General features: G+C 30.0%; 1 protein-coding gene and 1 non-coding gene across 2 annotated transcripts in view; one reads left to right on the forward strand and one right to left on the reverse strand.

Moving 5' to 3' along the window:
* Positions 1–24,147, reverse strand: part of Slob (Slowpoke binding protein) — a 158,679-nt gene that overhangs the window by 126,682 nt on the left and 7,850 nt on the right. The window lies entirely within an intron of this gene.
* Positions 22,485–22,564, forward strand: TRNAL-UAG (transfer RNA leucine (anticodon UAG)). Its single transcript has one exon. It is a non-coding gene; the product is annotated as a tRNA-Leu (tRNA).

A 24,147-nucleotide genomic window follows, 5' to 3' on the forward strand; every position in this document is an offset into this window, starting at 1 on the left:
TTGACTTTATTTTGTTTTTCGCAAATATCTTCGTTAGAAAATTATGAAAAAAAACTCTAAAGTTTTTTGAAGCAAAATGTTTTGAAATTATCATTTTCAATTAGTGATAGAGAAGTAAAAACTCACTGCCAGTTAGTCGACAAAATTTGATGCTATTTCTATAACAAATTCAACAAAAACCCTTTTCTCGGGACAAAAACTTACACATTTATTAAAAATTCAAATAATATGCATTTTGATGTAAAATATAACAAAAACTATGCATTATCAATAAAATTTGCTCTAAGAAATCGATACCATTTTATAACAAACTGTGTAATTCGGAGAGATAATGTGAGTTGCCATGTCCACTAATCTAACAGCAATGAAAGTTAATAACACTCTCCATCAGCATTTTTGGAACAGAATACCGACCATATAATTCTGAAAGGACATGTTGAGTAGATCAGTTTTGTGGAATAAACTTAGGGCACTGCTACACGTTCAATATATATTGACCGCGATCCAATATCGCGGTATTTATTGAACGTGTAGCATGCAGTATTGATGGATCGCAATCCAAATCGCAGAAGAACCTAATTTTGCGTGATCCATTACAATGGATCGCGATCCAAATATCACAATATATATTGAACGTGTATATGTGCCCTTATAGTCCAGCTGGTCTGAATTTTTTTTACAGTGGGTCAAAGTATTAATTTTTAAGAGAATTCTTATTGTCAGATTTATTGTGGAATTTTATTAGAATCATTTTTGTGGAAGTTCTTAACCCTCTCCTGTCTTTAGGGGACAATTAGACACTTTTTCGAGAATATTAAAAAAGTCCTTTCAAGAATGACATTTAAAGAATAAAATACTCTACGAAATAAAGCTCTTTACGCTTAATTAGCTAAATTATACGACACCTCGGGTGTAACATTTTTTAAAAAAATCACCAAAAATCCAAGTATGAGCTTGGATTGGATTCAATGAGCTGAAAGTTTAAATATAAATAGTCCTTATGGAGGTCTACGAAAAATATATATACACATGTTAGTTATCTCTTTTAGTTCAAGAAATATTTAGGTTTATTTATTAATTTTTTTTTTTAATTCTGCTCGATCTTTTTTCGGTTTTTTTAGATATGGGGAGCCTATGGAGCGCCGAATATTTTTAGAATATCAGCTATTTTTGGCATTAAATTCTTAATAAAATCAAAATAAATTGCTAACAGTTTTCTCGTACCTATAACAAGTTACATGCATCAAAAGTTGGAACATGTAAAAATGGCCGTATTTTTTACGTTTTTTTCCTAAAAAAGTCCTTATATTTTTTTATATGATTCAGAAAGAGAAGCTAATGCGAAAGCGTGTAAAGTAAAACTTGGCTAACTTAAGTGGACCGAGTCGCCCCAGATCTATCCAAACTTCGCCAATTAAAAAAAACTCCGATCCTCGAAAAAGCTCCATGTTTGTATAGCCCTATATCTTATTTAAATAAGCACAGAGTTATTTTACTATCCCATGGTAAATAACGTCACAGTATGAACTTAAAAAAACAGTTTTTGTAGCACATTTTCCCCTTTTAGGAATTTTGGTATTTGAAAATAAAAAAGTAAGAGAGCTATATTCGACTGTGCCGAATCTTATATACCCTTCACCAAATTATACTTTAAAAAAAAAATTTTAAATATTTTTCGGTAAACAAAATTTAAATTTTTTTCCAGTTGTTTTTTCGAAATAGTTTTTTAATTTTTTTTTTAAATTTTATATTTTTTTTTAATTTAAAAAAAAAAAATTTTTTAGTTTTTAAATTTTTTTTTTTTAAAATTTAGTGAAAAAAAATTTGATTTTGACCCATTGTAGGTCAAATTACTATGGTCTTATATACGTCGTTGCAAAGGTCTTTGAAATATCTATCATTAGATATCCATATTGTCTATATTATAATTTAGTAATCCAGATATGGGTCAAAAATAGGTAAAAAATCTAGGTTGTCCTGGTTTTTTCTTATATCTCAGCCATTTGTAGACCGATTTTCTCGATTTTAAATTGCAACCGAGCCGGAAGAATTTCGGAGATATTGATGTATCATTCGTGTATGTAATTTATTTGGGGGCTTCAGAAAGTTGATTTCAACACACGGACGGACATGGCTATATCGACACCGCTATCTATAACGATTCAGAATATATAAACTTTGTGGGGTCGCAAATGAAAAATGTATAAATTACAAACGGAATGACAAACTTATATATACCTTTGCCACTCATGGTGAAGGGTATAAAAATGTCAAATATTATAATGCCACTGATTTGAGGACATTTGGAACTACATATTTTTACCGTTAAAATTGTACATTAATTTAAATTTTATATTTTTATTCATGGAAAATCCATATATTATAATTTTTTTAGTTTCTAAGGTAAATGACGTCCAAAAATTAATAAAATTAGTTCCTTTTACTAAACTATTAATCCTCAAGTCCTAAGGTTTTCATATATTTATTCATCAGGAGCTCCACAACACAACACAACAATTTAAACGTACAACCATTTTTGCATGTTCCAACTTTGATAACTTTTAGCGGGTTGTTTTTATTGTATTCGAAATTTTATAGCAAATAGATGTAGGTAATATTTAGAAAAAAATCGAACTTTCGAGCAGAATTAAAAAAAAATAACAAATATACCTAAATATCTCTTGAACTAAAAAAGATAACTTGCATTTGTATAAATTTTTTTGTGGATCTCCTTAAGGACTATTTATATTTTAAATTTCAGTTCATTCGGATCATACTTGGATTTTTGGAGATTTTTTTAAAAAATGTGATACCCGATATGGCGTGTAATTTTGCTAATTAAGCGTAAAGGGCTTTATTTACAACTTTTGTATCTTTGGTGAGCCCCACTGAAATTTTACGGCAAAAAATTTCTTAGAATATTTTAATCCTTAAATGTCCTTTTTGAAAGGACTTTTTTGATTTTTTCAAAAAGAGGGTCAAATTGACCCCTAAAGAGAGGAGATAGAGTGTTAGGATCTTCCACAAAAATTATTCTCATAAAATTCCACAATATAACTCTGACAATAAGAATTCTCTCAGACATTAATTTACAACATTTTTTTCAGTTCCCTTCGATCAAAACATTAAGGCCCTAATTTTGTTAAATCACGTCACCAGAGTGATATTTATGTGGAAAGCAAAAACAAAATTTCAGAATTATAGGGTCGCTATTCTGTTCCAATCAAAAAGTCTCTATTTGTTGGACAGTGTTATTATAAGACAATTATGAATAGCCAAGTCATTTGAATAGGGACTAGGGACATATATTGCCCGATTTTCGCCATACTTTACGGTATAATTTAAGTGTACTTGGAACTAATTTGTGCAAAATTGCCAGGGGACATTTGTATTGCGACTAGGTGAAATCATGGATCAACATATCCCATTTTTAATATCAAATAAACCTTATCAGTAGAGTGTAGTTGTGGACAATTTTAGACAGCTAGCTCCCTTCGTTTGGACCTTGTCGTGTTTTCAACTGACAGATAGACGGACAAGCTGGCGGAAATAGATAGATCGTCTTAGAATCTTTTGAGGACTCAGAATGTATATACTAATGTGGGTCTGCGACAAATATGTTGATGTATTACAAACTGAATGACAAAATCAATCTTTTTTGATGGTGTTTATAAAAACCATTTTTTCTTAACACTGTGATGTATATTTGGGAATTAAAAAATATTTAATAAAGTACCGTACCTAGTCCATCTCAAAAGTATATATTTCATTTAATGAACAAAAAAAAGATGTTTTTGTTTTTTTGTAAACTTGTAAAATTATGCATTTTCAGCACATGTTTTCAAAAAAATACTAATATTGTTTTTGAGCTTGTAATTAATGTTTTCTTGTATGCTGGACACATTGTTTTAAATGCATAATAGGTTTTTGTATCCAAAAACTTGACCCAAATTGATGGGAGAATTAATGACTAATGTGTTGTATGCTGTGTGCACCATTACAATAAAGTTGCAAAAGCGGCAGGTGCAACAAAATACAAAAATGTTGTTAACAGAAGAACTAAAATAAAAGTGTTTTCTAATGGTCCAACATTTTGCCAATAATGACTTCAATGAGATGAAAGCGAAAACAAAACGAGTAAAATGTGTGTGAAAAACTGTGTCTAAAATTGCACAAGGCTAAAAACTAAAATTGGCCAAACAGGTGTTCAGCATTAAAAAAAATGGAAAACATGAAGGAGAAAATTTTTAAAACATACACTTTTTATAGCTGCTCCAGTTTACATGTTTAACAGGAAAAACTTTTTGTTGGGATTTGCCAAACACTTTAATCAAATTTAGCACTTAATTTTGTTTGCTAACTATTTATTTTGTTGTAGTAGCAGGTATTTGGCGTGGCAAATTTCATAAATATTCAAAATTAAATTTAAATTTCAAAATTTTCATTTTACATTTCCTGTTTCCGCAATTAAGCGAACATTAGTTTTTAGTTGCTGTTGTTGTTGTGTATGAATGTATTTCTCTATTAAATTAAAAATTTATTTTTTATTAACACTCTTTCTTTCTCTCTGCACCTTTTAAATAATTCAAAATTAAAATCTATAAAAAATTCTCAATTTCAACACGATTTACATTTTTATTCAGATTAAAAATAGGATTTCTTTTTATACACTTGCTTTGTCATAATTTTTTTATGAATTCATTTATTTCACTTGTTTCTATGACTTTTTATTCCTTTTTTTATTATTTTTTTTGCTATTTTTTGTTTTTAAAAGGTTTCACTGTTGTTTTTTTTGTTATTATGATAACAAACGCGTTTCGCGTATTTTTTTCTTCTTGTCGTGGTTATTTATTTTTTTGTTGAAATTTGAATAAAAAAATAGTTTGAATAAATTTCTGTTGCTACATTTAATGTTTTACGATCTACGTTTCATTTAACAATGAAGTAAAATTTTACGAAAATTAACCATACAAGTTACACGGCCGACTACAAATATACAAACGTTCTACAGTTTGACACAAAATTCACACGCACACAGCGACATGTACACCAATACACATGGGAAATTGGCGGTATGGTGTGAGTGAGTGAGTATGTGTGAGTGTATAGAAAAACACTAATTTTTAAATGTATTTATGTATATTGTGTATAAATATATATATTTTTTTGCTATACTTATTGCAGAGATACTGATGTATAAAGGAGTGGAATCTTTATTCAAGTACACAATTTAGAATTGAAGGGATTGCTGCAGTAACTACACCATTTCCAATTGTATTTCAGAATTTCCAATTGAATTTCAGAAATTTTCAATTATTTTTCCGAATTTTCTAATTATATTTCAGAAGTTTCTAATTTTATTTTAGAAATTTTCATTTGTATTTCAGACTTTGTAATTTATACTTAAAAAGTTTCTAATTGTATTTCAGAATTTTCGAATTGTTTTTCAGAAATTTCTTTTTGTATTTCAGAAATTTCCATTTATATTGCTATTAGAAGTTTCTGATATACAAATAGAAATTTCTGAAATACAAGTGGAAGATTCTGAAATACAATTGGAGATGGTGTAGACAATGCACAATATCACAATGTTGAAAAACACAAAAATGTATGTGTTTTATAAAAGCATGTAAAATAAATATGTTAGAAATTACACAAAATATTTTTGTTTAATGTAACCGAGACATATAGTACTAAAATTAACAGATAAAATCTGTTTTCGAATTTGGGTGGCTATCGAGTTACTGCAGCAAACCAATCAATTATAAGTATTTTTTGAGATGGATATAGAATTTTAAAGAATTGGTATGAAATTTTAATTTTTACATTTTTAATTTACTCCAATTTAGTGAATTTGAGTGTAGATATAGCGTATTAAAACAACCGAAAATTCGCATTTTTGAATTCAGAGCTCCCAAATCCATATAAAAATACCCATAAATGATTTGGCCAGCTAGATTTGAATTTCGAACCCCGCATGGATTAAACAAAAACATATTTATAGTTAAACAGAGAAAACAGAATACAAATACAAAAACAAATAATATTTATGAATTCAAAATCTATGCAAATTAATCTCTTAATTGAGTACTTTGGAATACTTGATGTATATTTAGAACTGCTCTCTACAGCTCTCTGAGACAAGAGCTGACTACTCTCGATTTAATAATTCTATAACCAAGTGTCTTTATGTCGGCCAAAATATATTTTATGTATAATTTTAGGATGCTGATCACAGATATGTATGTCAAACATTTTCGAGATACGGCAGTTTTCAAGATATTTTAGCTTTTAGATTATTACTAACGTGAACTTAAGCTGAAAGTTTTAAGAACTATTTACGGTGTTAAGCTCTTAATGGAGCACAATTTGCTATTCCAATATTTAAAGATGTTTGCCGAGGTTATTTGTGTTATTTTAGATTCGATATGATGGGTCCATGTTGGACGGCGGTCGAGATGGATACGAAGATATCGTGCATCATCTTAGGGTGGACACATTTCGCAACATTAACTTATACATATTCTCTATTTGTGTAGCCATTTATCCAATTCATTGATGGTGTACCCCAGGATAATACTGGTGTACGGCCAGCGGAAATTTGTCGACGTGAAGAGATCACATCTTTTAACCATATTTGGAATGATTTATCTATTAGTATATAACTTTGTGCCAGCTTATGTAATAAGCTTGAGAGATATTGTTTGCTCTCGAATGTTTTCTTTTGTGTGAAATGAGTTTAAAAAATCAGAAAGTATCCAAATATCACAATATATATTGAACGTGTAGCAGTGCCCATAGAGCGTTGAGATCGGTTATTGCTGAACTCTTTTTTAATGCCTTAACATATGAAAATTATTTTTTTATTTTTTTATGTAAATTACACTGTCCAACAGCACTATTGGAACAGAATAGCGACGCTATAAAGAAAATTTTGAGTAGAGAATTTTTGTAAAATAAACTTAGAGTCCAGCTGGTCTGAGTTTTTTGTTTTCAGTGGGTCAATGTTTTAATTTTTTGATCATATAACATCATACTAAATGAAAAAAAGTTGTAAGTTAATGTCTGAGAGAATTTTTATTGTCAGAGTTATATTGTGAAAATTTATGTAGATCTTAACCCTCTTAAAAAATTCCTTTCAAAAACAACATTTAAGGAAAAATATTTAACGATAATGTTTAAAGACACCAAAGTTGTAAATAAAGCTCTTTACGATTAATTAGCAAAATTAAAAAAAAAAAACAAGTAAGAGAGCTATATTCGGCTGTGCCGAATCTTATATACCCTTCACCAAATTATACTTCCAAATACAAATTTTAAATATTTTTAGGTAAACAAAATTAATTTTTTTTCCCAATTTTTTTTTTTTAATTTTTTGTAAAAAATTTTTTTTCGAATTATTTTAAATTATTTTTTTAAAATTAAAATTTTTTTTTTTAAATTTAAAAAAAAATTTTTTTTGGTGACAAAAAAAAAATCGTGTTAAAAATATTTTTTCCGACTTTGACCCATTGTAGGTCCAACTTACTATGGTCTTATATACGTCGTTGCAAAAGTCTTTTTAAATATCTATCATTAGATATCCATATTGTCTATATTAATGACTTAGTAATCAAAAATAGGTTAAAAATCGAGGTTGTCCTGGTTTTTTCCGCATATCTCAGCCATTTGTGGACCAATTTTGCTGATTTTAAATAGGAAAGTTCTCGAAACTTCTCGCATGCCTGACATAATTATTGAAGATTTGGATCCCGAAGGTATCTGGGGTCTTCAGAAAATTGATTTCAACAGAAAGACAGACGGACATGGCTTAATCGACCCCGCTATCTATAAGGATACAGAATATATATACATTATAGGGTCGGAAAATTATTTGTGGAAATTACAAATGGAATGACGAAGGTGAAGGCCCGCCATTTCAATAATAAATCGAGCAAAATAAATAAACCTAAATATCTCATGAAGTAAAAGAGATAACTTACATATATATGCATATTTTTTGTAGATCTTCTCAAGGACTATTTATATTTTAAATTTCAGCTCATTCGGATCATAAATAGGGTTTTGGCGATTTTGTAAAAAATGTGATACACAAGGTGGCGTGTAATTTTGCTAATTAAGCGTAAAGAGCATTATTTGCAACTTTCGAATATTTAGTGTCCCTTTTGAAAGGACTTTTTTTATCTTCTTGAAAAAAGGGTCAAATTGACCCTTACAAAGAGGACCTAGAGGGTTGAGATCTACTGCGTTAAGATCCACAAAAGTGATTACACCACCAAAGTGGGGGGGTATGGTATATTGGGTTAGTGCTGATATTTTCAACTTGCAGAGATATTGTCGCAACACCCACCTTAAAGTATACATACTAATCTACTCAGGATCACTTTCTGAGTCGATGAAGCGATGTTCGCCCGTCCGTCTGTCCGTCCTTGCAAACCTTGTAATCAAACTACAGGTTGCAATTATAAAGATAATTCGATAAAATTTGGTACAAGCTTTTTTATTTGCTCAAGGACAAATTCTATTGAATTTGGTTAAAATCCAAAACCATTATTTCACCTAGCTCCCATACGATTGCCCTATGTGAAAATAGTTATGCCCTCATAATGACGAGAGCACCATGGTACATAAGGAACGAAAGCGTCCATAATGACTTAAAAGTCTCACTGAAAAAAGAATAGTCTTCCGAACCCTCTTACAAGACAGCTCACTCGAACTCTTACACATACAAGGCTTTGCAGAGCCGATCTACCAACCCGCGATTTGAGCTATTTGAGGCTTATTAGCTTAATATAACTCTCAATAGTGAGTAAATTTTTAAGATTTATATATTTATTGTTAGGTCTAATTAGTGACATATTCAATAAATAAATGGAACTTTAAAAAAATACTAACGGACTTGGCCAAATATTCTTTCTTAATAGTTTTGTCATATTATTATGAAATATACACTTTTAGAAATAATATTTCATGTATTTTTATATCCTAAACCACCATAGTGCACTGTGGTTCCAAATCTAAATCTAAGTGGACAAAAATATGAAATCGGTATCTTCAGAATTTGGAAAAACTAAGTTTTTTCGGTAGCTGACAATCTGCTCTCCTCCAATACAAATAAGTTTTTCAATTGGACATTTCATTTTATCGACAGAAGCGCCAGAAGTTAAAAAAATTTTGAATCATATTTTCGTTAATTTTTTTAATATTTTACTGCTTTACTAAATTACATATATCTCAATTGTTTTACCATATAGAACTTCATACTTCCAAACATAGATATTAAGTGTATGTCTTATATTTATGGGCCTTTCCATTTTCCTGTTATAGTCCTTTAAACTTGGGTCTCAAATATACTGATATTTTTTTTTTCTAAGAATATTATATAGCTTGCCAAAAAAAGACCGTCGAAGCCCGTTCAATGACTATATATGTACACCATTTAAAGAAACTTCTAGGGAATGTCTTAGTAAAAAAATTGTAGTCGCCAGCACCCGCCGAAATACTTTTTTTTTTAATTTTTATGGAATGGAATTTTAAGAAATATTTTTTTTTTTACTATTGATTTCTAGACCCTACTGTATCTCGAAATATTGCAAATACAGATCTTTTTAAAAATTTAGTTTCAGAAACACATGAAAACGTAAACCCTACTGTAACTTGAAAAAAAGTTTATATTGATATTTTAAACATTTTTTTTTGGAATCGGAGACACCAATGCTGTATAAAAGGAGCACCAAATAATTTTGTCCACCTGGATTTTGATTTGGAACCACAGTGTAGTGGGGAGAATGTTATACGTTTGTGCTGATGTTTGTAATCTCAAAAATATTAGTCAAACGCCCACCTTAAAGTAGACAGATCGGCTCAGAAAAGTACAAGTCACAATTTTGAAGATATTTCGATTAAAATTGACACATTTTCTAGGCCCAATGACGAAGCCTATTGTATTATATGGTCGGACTTGACCGACTATACTTTCTTACTAATTTGATCAAATGTATGCAGATGGTATGTCTACAAGGAACAATTAATTTCCAATTAGGTCTGATATAAAGATATTTCGGTAAAATTTAAAGTTTAAAAACCTAGAAGCAAGTTAATAATGTTGTCGGACTTGTCAGTCCATGTTTTAGATTAAATAATCTGGATTTAAATGTTAAACGAATGTATCCTTTTACAACCCCGGTGTCCTTACTTAGTTTGTGGTGTGTTATTTAGTATTTTATTTTACCTCGTTTTTTCTTTATTATTTTTTTTATATTTTTTTATGTTTTTTATAATGTGTTCGTATTAGTAACTAATTATGACTGTATTAGTACTTGTACATTAATATATTTGTGTATGTGAATATGTGATTATTTCGGTTCGTTTGTGTTTTTATTTTCCTATTCTATACATGCAGTCCGTCAGTCCAATCACCACTTGTTCTCTTTTTTTTTTCTTTTGTCGGTCGTGTTTTATATTTTATTTATTTTTTTCTTTGTGTAAATTATTTGTGTTTGGCAATCAGTCACTTCGTCATTCATTCAGGCAATCAAACAAACAAACACATATGTATGTATGCATGCAATAAACGGTTAAGTCCGTCCATCCGTTCCTTTGTCTCTATGTCAGTTAGCCCTTCAATTATTTAATGTTAGACACTGGTCGGACATTCGTTCCTTCGTTCATTTATTTAGTTTTTAAATTTTTTTTGAACTGTTGTTGTTTTTGTTGCTTGTAGCTGACTGACAGCAACAATAATTTTTCTTTGTTGTTATTATTATTATTATTGTAAATTGTTGTTATTGTAGCATGTTGACCAGAGTAGAGCAAACATTGTATGTAAGTGTACGACAAGTTTATACAGTTTGTTAAGATGTTTTACCTTTAAATGGATTATAAAAATTGATTTTTAAGTTTTTATCTTTCTTTCTTTTTCGATTTTTGCTAAAAAACAGATTAAATGGCTAGAAAAAAGCGCACGAAATAAGTTCATTGCTGAACAATGTTAACGTCGTTGAATGCGAGAGTAAGCTGTATTTTAGAAATGAAAACAGCATGATTTCTCATTTGTTTGTCTTTGGGTGGCGGAGGAGGTACGAACGAAGACTTTTTATGTGTAAAATGTAACAAGTTGTGAAATTGTTATTAATTAGTTGGGTCAAGAACAAATGCAGGACATTTTAACCATTTAGAATGCTTTATTGATATTTAAGATAAAAGGACAAGTTATTACTTCTAAATAAAATAGAATAATAGAATTAGCAAATAGATATGCATGTAGATCTTTTTAATAGTCTTGACATTTATATTGTAATAACTTTGCAACAATTTTAAATATGCGGGTAATTGTGTTACCACATTTATTTATAATAGTCTTGACAATTATATTATACTAGCAAACCCGGTTCGCTTCGCCACTCCAATCATAGTAAAATAATGAAAAGAATTAAAAAATATTTACTTAGTTATTTTTTGTAGGGAATTTTTATATTTTATAGATTTTTATGAATACCGATGAAGGGAATCAGAGTTTGGAGAAGAATCGGAGTTGAATTCCAAATGAAATTATGGTTTTCAATTGCATTTTTGGTGAAAAATTTAATTCTTCTACAATAGAAAAGTATTCAAAATCTGCCATTCTTTGCGCTAGAAATGATGACGTTTGTTAAATCAACGAGGAGGTGTTAAACCTTTTAGAGGGCGAGCGTTTCATATACTTGAATATTGACACAGTAGAATGCATTGCCGAAAGAGAAAACTATCCGGTCGAGTTTTTGAACAGCCTCATAAATTAAACCTCAAGGTCGGTGCTATTGTAATGCTTCTGTGGAATTTAAATACGAGGAGGCGACTCGGTAATGGCACCAATCTTTCGAAAAACCTCATATGTGCAAATATCCTGACAGGCACTGCCGAAGGAAGTCCCTCATTTATCCCAGGGATTGACCTGGCTCCAGAACACAATTCCCCATAAGGCTGGCATTTTGCATAACAACTAATAAAGGACAAGGCCAGACGTTGGACGTATCTACCTAAATATGTTTTTAGGCGTGGCCAAATATATTGTTACGAAATTGTACTTGAATTCAAATATAACGATTTTAACGGCTGATTTAAAGTTGCATGATGCTTTCAAATAGCAGTGCCCAAACTTTAACATATCTGTGGGCATTATTAACATTAAATAAAAGCTTTCAGTTGACCATTGATCGTAAGTATGGCAACGTTGTTTGCTGCGACCGTATATTCGAATTCAAATATTCAGTTAAAGAACATTGTAGAAAGTACACCACAGATGGCGTATGTATTAGAAAGCTCTATACAGTTAAAGAGCAATCTAGAATGCAGATGGCAGTGTTATAAATAGTGACAGAGGTTGCAGTCGTTAGTGCGTTTATCAGAGACGTATTTCGAATAAACATCAACTGAGTGCCTTAAAGTGTGCTGTATTTTTCAAGTGAATTCGTGTACATTATAAAGTGTGTCTGCATTTCTTCGAATTTATAAACGTGTATAAAAAACATTGAGTGACTATTTAATTCTGTGATTGTTGTACATTTTAAATAAATAAAGAGTTGTTACAATTTTTAAACTACTAAACGGCTTTTATTTGCAATCAAAAGTATCCGGTTTATTTAAAGGAAATAAACAAACGTTTTGAAAAGGTTAAAACGTAACAATATGTTGCATTTTCTAGAGCCAGATCCCTACATGATGTTAGTGTGAAAGTGATTCATGAAGATGGGAAGCAGTTTTCTCTAAGAATATTGTCTACAAAACATTTTTTTTATTATTTTTTGTTAACTTATGAAAATTATTTATATTTGCCTGTCATGGATAGGCTTTTCAACTAATATAATTAGTATTTACAGACCACTAAACTCATTATGGCCTTAATTTGTACTCCTAATATCCCCCATCCTTCATAAATACAAATGAGCTGAGCTGAGTAATATACACCTGGACTTCGATGCAAAAGGACTCAAGTAGACGAAAATCATAGGTCAGTAATAATTTTCCGTAAGATCTAATTCCGCTACCAAGAAGAATTTTCAAAAAGCGCTATGGTCAACATTCGTTAACGCCCTTTATGCAAATATTAGATGGATGTCACATCATCCCTGCAACTGCCAAGCGCTGAACAAAGTATCACTGGACTTAGCAAAGTGACATACTATAAGTCGGACCCAAAGATTGCTATGGTGCTGCTGATCTCACATTAAAATTCTCAAATAAAAATTGTTGGCAAGCTGTCGAAAATTACAAGCGATGAGAATAATGCGTACTAGCACATCAATTTCCATTAACAAATATTCTATTGATCCAGATGTCATATCAGTTACTGATAAATGGAGAACCATTGAAATAAAGAAATAGTTTATTTTAACAATTTTACTCTGAAATCATGCTCACTGGATATATTCCCTTCTCTTTGAAAATATCTCTTATCTTAGCTCTTCTAAACAATGGAAAACCGAAGTATAATTCGTTTTCATCTAATAGTTCTTAAATAGCTTATATTGAACAAAAATGAACCACGAAGCAAACGGAATAAATATCCGGACGCAGCTATAGCGTCCAAGTGCTCGCATTAACTAAGTCCGGTTTCCAGAAGAAATAATTTATAATGATGGGCTGATATCCAAATTCTAAATATTATAAACTGCATGAAAATTGATACTGCACTTAATAATATGTAAATTTTTAAAAGTTTATTTGATGATAAATCAAGTTGTACATGCAAACAAACTAAGGGTCCCCATTGGGGCAGAATTGAAATTTTTTGGAAATAAATCTGGCATTTCTAAACGAAGTGTTCGAGTTTAAGTTATTTAAATAAGCCCTACAAATGCTCCAGGGGCTATGGGGTCTCAAATTATGGTACCTTCGACATGAACATTTTTTAAACACGTGCCACTTTTTTGTTTCACATCCGATTTCAAAGATTTTTATATTTTTGGAAAGCATTCGGCTAGGCCTTGTATCAAAATTTTAATACGATTGTAAATATTAGAAGCAATTTGATCCACATTTATTCTGAACTAATTTCTTTTGTTTAGATAAATTAATTTCTGGTATTACAAAAAAAATTTCAAGTCAATATCTTTATTAGATTCAAAAATACGCCACTTTTAAATTGGAGCGAAAATCCCAAAAATGGAATTTTTTACAATTTTGCCAATAGGGTACACATTTCCTTTGGGGCTGGGAAAATACTTTGGGAATAAATAGGGAACATATCAAGGTTTCCAAAGCTGCTTTCCGTTTTCTGATCCCAGCTTTGGGATTTTAGAACATGATCAAAAATAGGTCAAATTCCGAAGGGCGTAAGACCGACATTTTCGAAAACTAGAATATATTTTTCATACCAAAATATTCTCCGTAGAGATACTTTACAGAAAAACATAAAATTGTTATATGTTCTTAAAGAAGGTTTTTTTAATAAAAAAAGAGTTGGTCACCTTTTTGCCCAACAGCAAAAATCTACTATTTTTTTTAATTTTTATATTGCTCTAAAATCTTTTGTATATTATTTGTAATTTAGTTGTCTAACTAACAAAAGAAAACTCGACTCCATTTGGTCCATGGCAAATTTTTAAAACTTAAATTTTGAAATGCCTATAACTCGGAAATTATAAGAATAATAAATTCAAGGCCTAGTCAAACGCTTTCCAAAAATATAAAAATCTTTGAAATCGGAAGAGAAAGAAAAATTACACATGTTTAAACATTTTACATGTCGAAGCTACCCTATTTTGAGCCTCGATTGCGCCACCCCTGAATTATTTGTAGTACCCATTTTAATAACCTTAACTCGAATACTCCTTAGTTACGTCCACGTCAAATTTTATTCCGATCGGACCAAGAGTTTAGAAATGCCAGATTTATTTCAATAAATTACGATTCTGCCCCACTGTGCGGTCCAGCACATAAATATTAACTAAATATTCAAGGCGCTAGACAGGACTTTGTAATTAAGAAATATATAGTATACATAATCCAAAAGCTTGCATTAACGACATATGGAGCCACAGCTTGAAACGTGATATCTGCATCTCTTGGTTTGGAATTACCACTATACATCTGCTGCAGAAGAGAAACTTTACTCACAGCTTATTGCGTACAATAACAGAAACTATTTCTTCAACACCATCAAGATTCTTTGCGGTACTGAGTTACATTCAAATGTTAGAAGATAAAATCGTATACTGCGTGAATACGATATGATTGTATTCAACCCAAATCTTTCAAATCGCGAATTCAGAGACATTTGGAGTGTTTTTAAATTATAAAAGTAACTGTACAAAACCCTATTCGAACTCAACCTATCTACCTACATATAATAACTAAAATACGTACATATATTAACATCCTTGAGTATTATTTACTAAATATACAAATTTCCTTGGTAGTTATTTTGACTTTAAAATTAAGCTGTCTGGAAAGTTTTGTAAGTTTAATTTCAAAACAGTACCTAAGAACTGTTTGCAAAAAGTTTGTTATTTAACAAAAACAATAATATAATTATTTGATATCATAAAATAGCAAATAAATACCTAGTATGTCTGTAGTATATTCTATGAAAACCAAAGTTATTTTATGAGTAAAAATAAATCAACTTCTTAGTAATTTTTCCGTTTACAAAATTCATTACTGCGGTAGTTTTATTTCAACACCTACAACTTTCAATGAAAAATTTGTTTCCCTTTTTTTGGACAGAAGAAAACTATAAACAAAAACCAAAATAACATTTCAATTTTTCAACAGACTAATAAAACAAAAAACAAAAGAAATGTTTTCCAGCGTACATTTACTTGTTTTTGTTTAGCTTTCTGTCTACTTTTTGTCACATTTAACAGTCGTTTGAAATAGAAATGTTGAGTTTTCTGGCCATGCCGCAACGGTATACTCAAATGTACAGCTATACACTTGACAGAGTTGTATTTTATGGTCGTTGTTTTACGAATAAACAAAAAATGTAGAACCTGACACTGACATTTTTGTGTTGATTGTTATGGCGACAATAATTTTATGGGGTTACATGGAAAAAAACAAGACCAAAAGACGCTTTAGCTTTAGAATACAACAAAATCCAATGACAACGATTGAAACGAAATGAAAACAAAACTTATTTACAGAGAAATTGGTCGAATTTTGGATTCGCTATATATCCCTATCTGTATTTTACAAAATCTTTAAAAGTACTTAACATTGAATGTGTTCTGTCGAATTGCATTATACAAAAACCCTCCAGGTCTACAATAATTTTGGTGCTGCCAAAACTAAAACTCATTTTAAGTATATTCGATATCCTGTTTATAAATGTATACTTTCAATGCTACATGTAGTTTTCGGTAAATTGTAGATTTAGAAACACAAAAATAAACGATTTTACATTTTATTAAATTATTTTAGAGGTTAGAGGATGAAGGCCCTCAGGACACTCCCGTATAATACTCCAACAGTAATCTGCCATCATATGTTCATCCCAGCGACCTAACTATCGTACATTACTTTTAAATCTATGGGGAAATGTTGTCCTCTTTCTTCGCTACACGACTGTGCAGATGGTCTACTTTTAAAAACTATGTAACTAATTCCTCGTAATTTTCTGCCTTCTGATCTACTAAGGAATTTTTCACAATGGCAACTAAAGATTTCCATGTCGCTGCATCTAAATCATTCATTAAATATATGAAATCGCTGCGTTTCATTTGTGGAACATCAAAAATATCAGCTTTTAGTTTTTCTGTACTAAAAACTGGAAATTTTCTTGAAACAAAGGCAAAACATAGGCCACTTTTATCTAATGTCTTCAAATACTGATTTATAATTCCCAATTCCATGTGTAATGGAGGTGAAATTATCTAATCTCTGGAAATCAAAGGTGGGCTTGTAAATTTTTTTTCATATTTTCAGTCAGAAGCTAGTCTTTCTTGATTCCATGATTATGTAATTTTACAACACATAAATAGCAGCCATCAATGTGGTTTCTCGGTTCTGTCCAAATCATAGGTACTCCGTTTGTTTACTTCTTTCCCAATGTCTTAAAGGTTTACTACACATTTTATACAGAATATTTCGATGACACGGCTTATTCAGGTCCCTGGTCTCCATCTTAAAGTAATTGTAAAGTAAAGTGGTGGCTCTAGCTATTTCCAAGGCATTCGATAGAGTGTGCAATGGTGCTCTTTTATCAAAACTTATTGGTGTCGAGAGATCGCACTATACGAGTTATATATGGGATCTTATCAAATGAGTTCAAGATAAATTCAGGGATACCACAAGGCTTCTTTCTTTCTCCTACTCTATTACTTATTTTTCTAAACGACCCTCTACGTGAAACTTCCAACCCTATATATTCTTTTGCAGATGTCAGCAACATTTGCTATTCATATTCATTCAGTTATAGACCAAGCCTCTAGGAGATTGGGGAAATGAGGCAAAACATGATTCCCTTAATCGGGACCTTGTGACAATCTCGGAATGGGGTCATGTTGACCTAAAAACGAACGACAGACCATGTCGCTTCATCTGTGTTTATGGGTGGTGTAAATACTGTGAAATCAGACGCTCTTGGTCCGCTGTACAGTGGGGCAGAGTCAAAATTTATTGGAAATAAATCTGGGATTTCCAAACGTCTTGTCCGATCGGGATAAAATTGTCCAGGAGCAGCGCTACTGGGGCTCAAAGTAAGGTACCATCGACATGTAAAATTTTTAAACATGTGTAATATTTTTGCTTCCCATCCAATTGTAAAGATTTTTATATTTTTGTAAAGCGCTCGGCCAGGTTATCTCTTATGATTTCGGAGTTCTAGGCATTTAAAAATTGGAACTTAAGTTCTAGGCATTTAAACATTTTGGCCATACCTTGATCCACTTTTTTAAAAATATAGGGCATAATTTTGACCGAATGGACTCAATTTTGTGTGGTTAGTTAGATAACTAAATTAGTAATAATAGAAAAAAGATTTCTGAGCAATAGCAATTATGGATCCAAAAATAAACTATTTTCAATTAAAAAATTAAAAAAATAGTATATTTATGCTGTTTTTGGGCGACTTAACTCTTTTTTTATTAAAAAAAAACTTTCTTTAAGAATTAATAACAATTTTATGTTTTTCTCTAAGGTATCTTTACGGAAAACATTTTGGTATAATAAACATGTCCTATTTTTGGAATACGTTGTCCCTACGATCTTCGAAAATTGACATATTTTTTATAAAAATTTCAACTCCAGACGTCTAAAATCTCAAAAATGCGACCAAAAAACGGAAAGCAGGCCTGCTGTGTTCTCTATTTATCCCCAGAATATTTTCCGAGCCCCGAATGAAATGGGGACCCTATGAGAAAAATTGTAAAAAATACCAGTTTTGGGATTTTCGCTCCAATTTTTAGGAATTGCGGGAGCTTTGGTAATAAATAAAGATTTTATTACATATTTATTGAGTTTCTAAAGCTAAAATTTGTATCCAAACTAACTTCTTTTGTTGAGATAAGTGAATTTTTGGTCTTCCAAAAAAAAATGTCAAGTCAGTATCTCAATTAGATCCAAAAATATGCCACTTTAACTCTGTTCTTCAAAAATATTGTAAAATATTGGTTGGGAAACATAAAAATGACACGTGTTTAAAAATTTCACATGTCGGAGTTACCTTACATTGAGCTCCGATTGTGCAGCCCCTGGATAATTTGTAGGACATATTTTAATAACCTAAATTTAAATACTCCTTGGCTATGCTCACGTCAAATTTTATACCGATGGGACCAGCCAATTACAAATGCCAGATTTATTTCCAAAAAATTTTGATTCTGCCCACTAAACACATTTTTTAAGTGTCGAAAGCATCATTCAGGTGTCTCGGTTTTCAGAAACTCTGTAGGAATTACTTCACTCTATCTGATCTCCTTACTAATAACACTACCTATATCCGATCTAAAATGGAAAATGACTCCTATGGGCCGATGCTTCAAAGTCTATTTTGGTGCTTCGTTTTTCTATATTTTCAATTTATTATCTTAAAAGTTTCAATAATTCTTGAAAATGCAAAAAAGTCCCTACTTATATATCATACCCCTAACTCAAACAAATAATACCTATGACAAAAGAGTAGCGCCACATAAGTAACTAATGTGTAAAAGTGGTAAAGCTTTTTCTTATAAATAAAACAAAACAAAAAACACAGAAAACCCCCAGCCAAACAGACTGATGAGGGTGGAGTGAACAAATACCGAAATGAAATAAAAATTATTGTATATTTAAGATTGTTACAATATGAATTGCTGATTTTACACAGGTAAAAGACCTTTTTAAAATGTCTCTTTACAAGGAATTTCAAGAATTAAGAATAAAATTTAGCAGTTCACATATTTTTTATTGCTTCGACCTTGAGCCATTAAAGTTAAACGTTCATATCAAAATGGAATAAATGTCTTAAATTATTTATTAACAATGACATTTAAGGTTTAATAAATATGTGGAATATGGAAATATGTTTAAGTAGTAGGTAGGTAGTTGTTTGGAAAGAGTGAAAGAGAGAGAGATGGAGAATACGTGGGTGTGTAAAAAAGAAAATATTGGCAAGAGTCCTTTGCTTCCTTATTTCCATGTGAATTTTATTAAAGCGGATGTTAGTATTTAATGTTATTTATGGGTTCGGCATATTATTGTGTTTTTTATTGTTTTATAAACAAAGACATTTCACTTGGAATTGATTTAATATTTTTATGGATAATTTGCTAAAACATTTGTAAAAGTGGAAGGGTTAATGAGGGAAACACGTGTTATTGAAATTATATGCTAATGTAAATTTGCAGATTGATTAAACATAATCTAAGGCTGAATATGTCGAATTTCGATATTTATTTCTCCTAGAATAGTTTTCTTTTGTACATACACTAGATTCGCTCAGCTGTGTAGATCCGGTTTACAAGGGACAATAGTTATTTGTTTTATATTTTAATTTGCCGCCATTTGTAAAGCTTTTTGCGATTTTGATGTTGAAGATGAAGTTTTTTTGATTTTATATGTTCAAATTTCCGAACTGCTTGCAAGATATGAGTCTGAGAAAATGATCACTTTTTTGCAAAAATTACTCCGATGCTCCAAATCTTTGGAGGCCCATAAAAAAGAGCATGTCTTTGGGGAAACTGGGAGACACAGGTCTTTATTTTTGGTCTTTTATCACATAATGGTGTCCGTATATGGTTATATTTCCATGACTTAAAAAATTACATTACATTATTCAAAAATAATGAAAGCTTGGCTGCCACAGTTCATATAAAATCATCCTAAACGATCGTAAAAATTTGCTGCATTTGAAATTCAGAGAATACACATGAGTGGTGATATCTCCCGAAGAATAAAAAAAAAATAATGAAAGCTCTTTGCATAGACAATTATATGTACATAGAGACGAGACACTACGATTTGTCAAACAACAAATACAACAAATCATATGTCTGATACAAAAACAAAATACATTGACTAGAATGTATTTGGTTGTTGCCAGTGATAGGTTTTTGACAACAGACTTAGGTTTCTGAAAATTACGTCTCGTATCTATGTTACCCTATGGCTCATTGACTCCTTTTCAAAACTAATTTAAGCGTAAAAATGTTTAACAAAAATCAAAGTTATAAACACTAAAAAGGAGTTTCTTACTTAATGCAGTTGTCAAAACTAGTTTCGAGGGAGAAAATTTGAAGCATAAATAATATATTACAAAATTTGCTCAATAATTTGAAAATTTCAAATAAAAATCATTTCCTGGTTCACATATCTACATATGTATGAATATATTTAAATAAAATAGATCCAAATAGAATATGTTTTTGGAAATTTCATACTTTAGAGGTAAAAAAGAGATAAACTGGTAAATGTATTAAATTAATACAAATACAACCCATTTAATAAAATCATGCTGTTATTTGATACACTTCACATTGGGTGGCAAGGGGATATATATATTAGTCATTCCATTTGTAATTTCTACATTTTTCATTTGCGACCCCACATAGTATCTATATACTGGATCGTTATAGATAGCGGATTCGTCTGTAAGTTGAAATCAATGATTGATACATCAATATATTGAGAATTCTTCCGGCTCGTTTGCTATTTAAAATCGAGAAAATCGACCCTCAAATGGCTGATATAAACCGGGACAACCTCGATTTTTGGCCTATTGTTGCTCTATATCTGGATTACTAAGTCATTAAAATAGACAATATGTATATCTAATGATAAATATTTCCAGGTCCATTGCAACGATGTATACAATTTGTTTTGTCATAAACAATTTATGTTTGATTAAAATTTGTATTAAGTACAAATTTTAGAACCCATTTACTTAATAAAAAAATTACAAAAAATTTTGCTGACTTGATTGTTTCTAGAAGATTTCAACCCAAATTTTATAAAAATACCAAAAAAACAATTTTTGATAAGATGCAAAAGAGTACCTTTTGTTCTGCGGCTCCTCAAATTATGAATATATGAATAAGTTAAAAACACAACTGAGATTTTCTGAAAATTTTTATCTCTTAATGTTTTTCTATAAATCGACATTTGTGCAATAAACTTTTTTAAAAGTCAAAAAAATATGATAAAAAGTAAAAAAAAATCGAAGAATCGACTTTTTATAAATTACAATAAATCGAAAGATCGAAAAGTCAACTTTTTCTTTTTAAGTATAGAACCCTACAATGAATCTATATTAAGCTCATATGACCCCAAATGAAGTTACTATGCACAATGTCTTAGATTGTCTTTATTATAATTGTAATTTTTTAATATTTTATAGGTATTAAGCATAGAAGACATATGCAATTCTGAATGTTTGAACAATTTTTAAAACTGTTGAAAAAATCGCTATATAGTATGTATTATCTTATATGATGACAAAGAACTATTATGTTCTAAAATTTGAAATTTATTTCGAAAATATCAACTTTGGTTCGAAAAATGTTTAAAAAAAAAATTGTTTTATTTGAGGCAAATTTACACAAATTTAAATTGAAAAAAAAATCGGAACTTAATGATATTTTACTTCTAATGATACAAAAATACTGAGACCTTATGGTATTTTTTCATTACTTTTGTTGGACTTGTTGAACATGGAATCACAATTACTCTTTGTAGCAAAAAGCTACAAAAATATTTTAATTGTTCCGTGTTAAATTCTAATCATTGATAAAAACGTTCTCGTTATCTTTTATAAACTATTTTTTCTAATATTTTGTAGCTCACTGTACAAATGTTTATGAATATGTCACACGCTAATCACAATAACAACACAAATAATAATAAATTGTATTATTTATTGTTGTTATTTTAAAGCTAGAATAAGCTACCAGCAGTAAAATGTGTGATAATTGTTAATTTTACTAGAATAAAAAGAACAGTACAAGAATAATAAACAAAAAGAAATTCTGTAAAACAGAAATTTACACACCACAAGTTTAAATGTAACTTTTAGCAGACATCAGATACAAGGCAGCGTGGCCGAGCGGTCTAAGGCGCTGGTTTTAGGCACCAGTCCGAAAGGGCGTGGGTTCGAATCCCACCGCTGTCACAAAGTTTTTTTTTATTTAATTTTTTTGGTTTTTTATTTATTAAAAGATTCTTTTTTTTTGTTGCAAAATTATTAATTAATATTAAAACATAATGAATTATGTTTAATTAGCTTTTTGTATTTATATTAAGTTGAAACACATAAATGTACGTTAGTAAATAATTATTTTGTACCATTTGCTATGAAAACATATTAAACAATGAAAATATTCATTATTTATTTTCTATTTTCAGACAATTTTCATTATTGATTTTTACGACCTTTAATTTGTTTTATGTTGTTTAAAAAGAAACTAAATAATTATAATTGACATTATAAATTTTTTTTGTTAAATCTGTTTAAAAAAATTTCAAATATTCTATTAAAAACTATGTATAAAGAGTTGACAATGGATTTGAAAATATAAATTGACATATGCCAATAATCTGTCCAGTTTCAATAACACAGTTTTAAACTATTATCCGACAGATAACACTAGACAGATTATATTGACAATTTGATCGAAATCAAGTAACTTTAACCGTTTAAGCTCAGAGGTCAAATGTCATAATTTTTAATAATTCGTTTATTTTCCACAAAAATTTTATGTATAAATTGAATAATTTTGCTAAAACTTCTGACAATTATTTTAACTAAACTTACTTTTATGTGTGAGAAATAAAATAAGACCAAGGTGGGATTCGAACCAACAACCTTTTGGTTGCAAACAAAACACTTTAGACAACTAAGCCAAGTGCATGATTGATCATGATTTATTAAGTGAATCCATTTAAAATCCAATTGTTTTATTTCAAATCCGTTAACATGCGAAACATCTATTCATATATCGTCACCTTAAATGCAAGCGGACGTAACTACACTTTTATTTTTTTACAGGCGAAGCAATTCAAACGTCCGTTTGAATTTCTTTAATAAAGTTGTAATTTTTGATCGCAGGGGTCTAAAAATTTGCATGAGCATGTAGTTTGATATTATGAACCATAATCAATGTGAAGTTACGTCCGTTTACATTAAAATTTAGATATGTATCTTTATTAAATTTTTAAGTTACCTAATTAATTTAGCTATAATAAAAGAAAGTATAGTTGTCAAAATTTACTTAACGCCGGCATACTTCCCTTACAATCCCAAAACAAACACAAATATTTTCTTATAATAAATAACAACAAAGACAAACAAGTATAAACATTTTCCTTTTCTGATTTCGTAGCATATGTATGACACATGTCATCCAATATATCACAGTTTATCATGTCATCCTACCCAGCACGCTATTATTTTTATATTACAAAAAATCATTACAATTTTTCTTCTTTCTCTTTACTCATTTCGTAAATTTTCTAACATTTACAGCAAATGTTAATAAATAGGAAATTACAACTAAAAGCGGATATGTTAACTATATTTTTACACACACCAAAAAACAATGTTAAATTAATTACAAGTTAATTATACTACAGAGTAGTCAATAAATAACAAGTAAAAAACATATTAGTAACACCATCCTAACTTGATTTGACACACAAAATTATTGAATAAATCCTCCATATAATAATTATCTTGTAATATAGGTTTTATTAAAC

Source organism: Calliphora vicina, chromosome 2 (genome assembly GCF_958450345.1).
Source record: "Calliphora vicina chromosome 2, idCalVici1.1, whole genome shotgun sequence".
NCBI classification, from domain to species: domain Eukaryota; kingdom Metazoa; phylum Arthropoda; class Insecta; order Diptera; family Calliphoridae; genus Calliphora; species Calliphora vicina.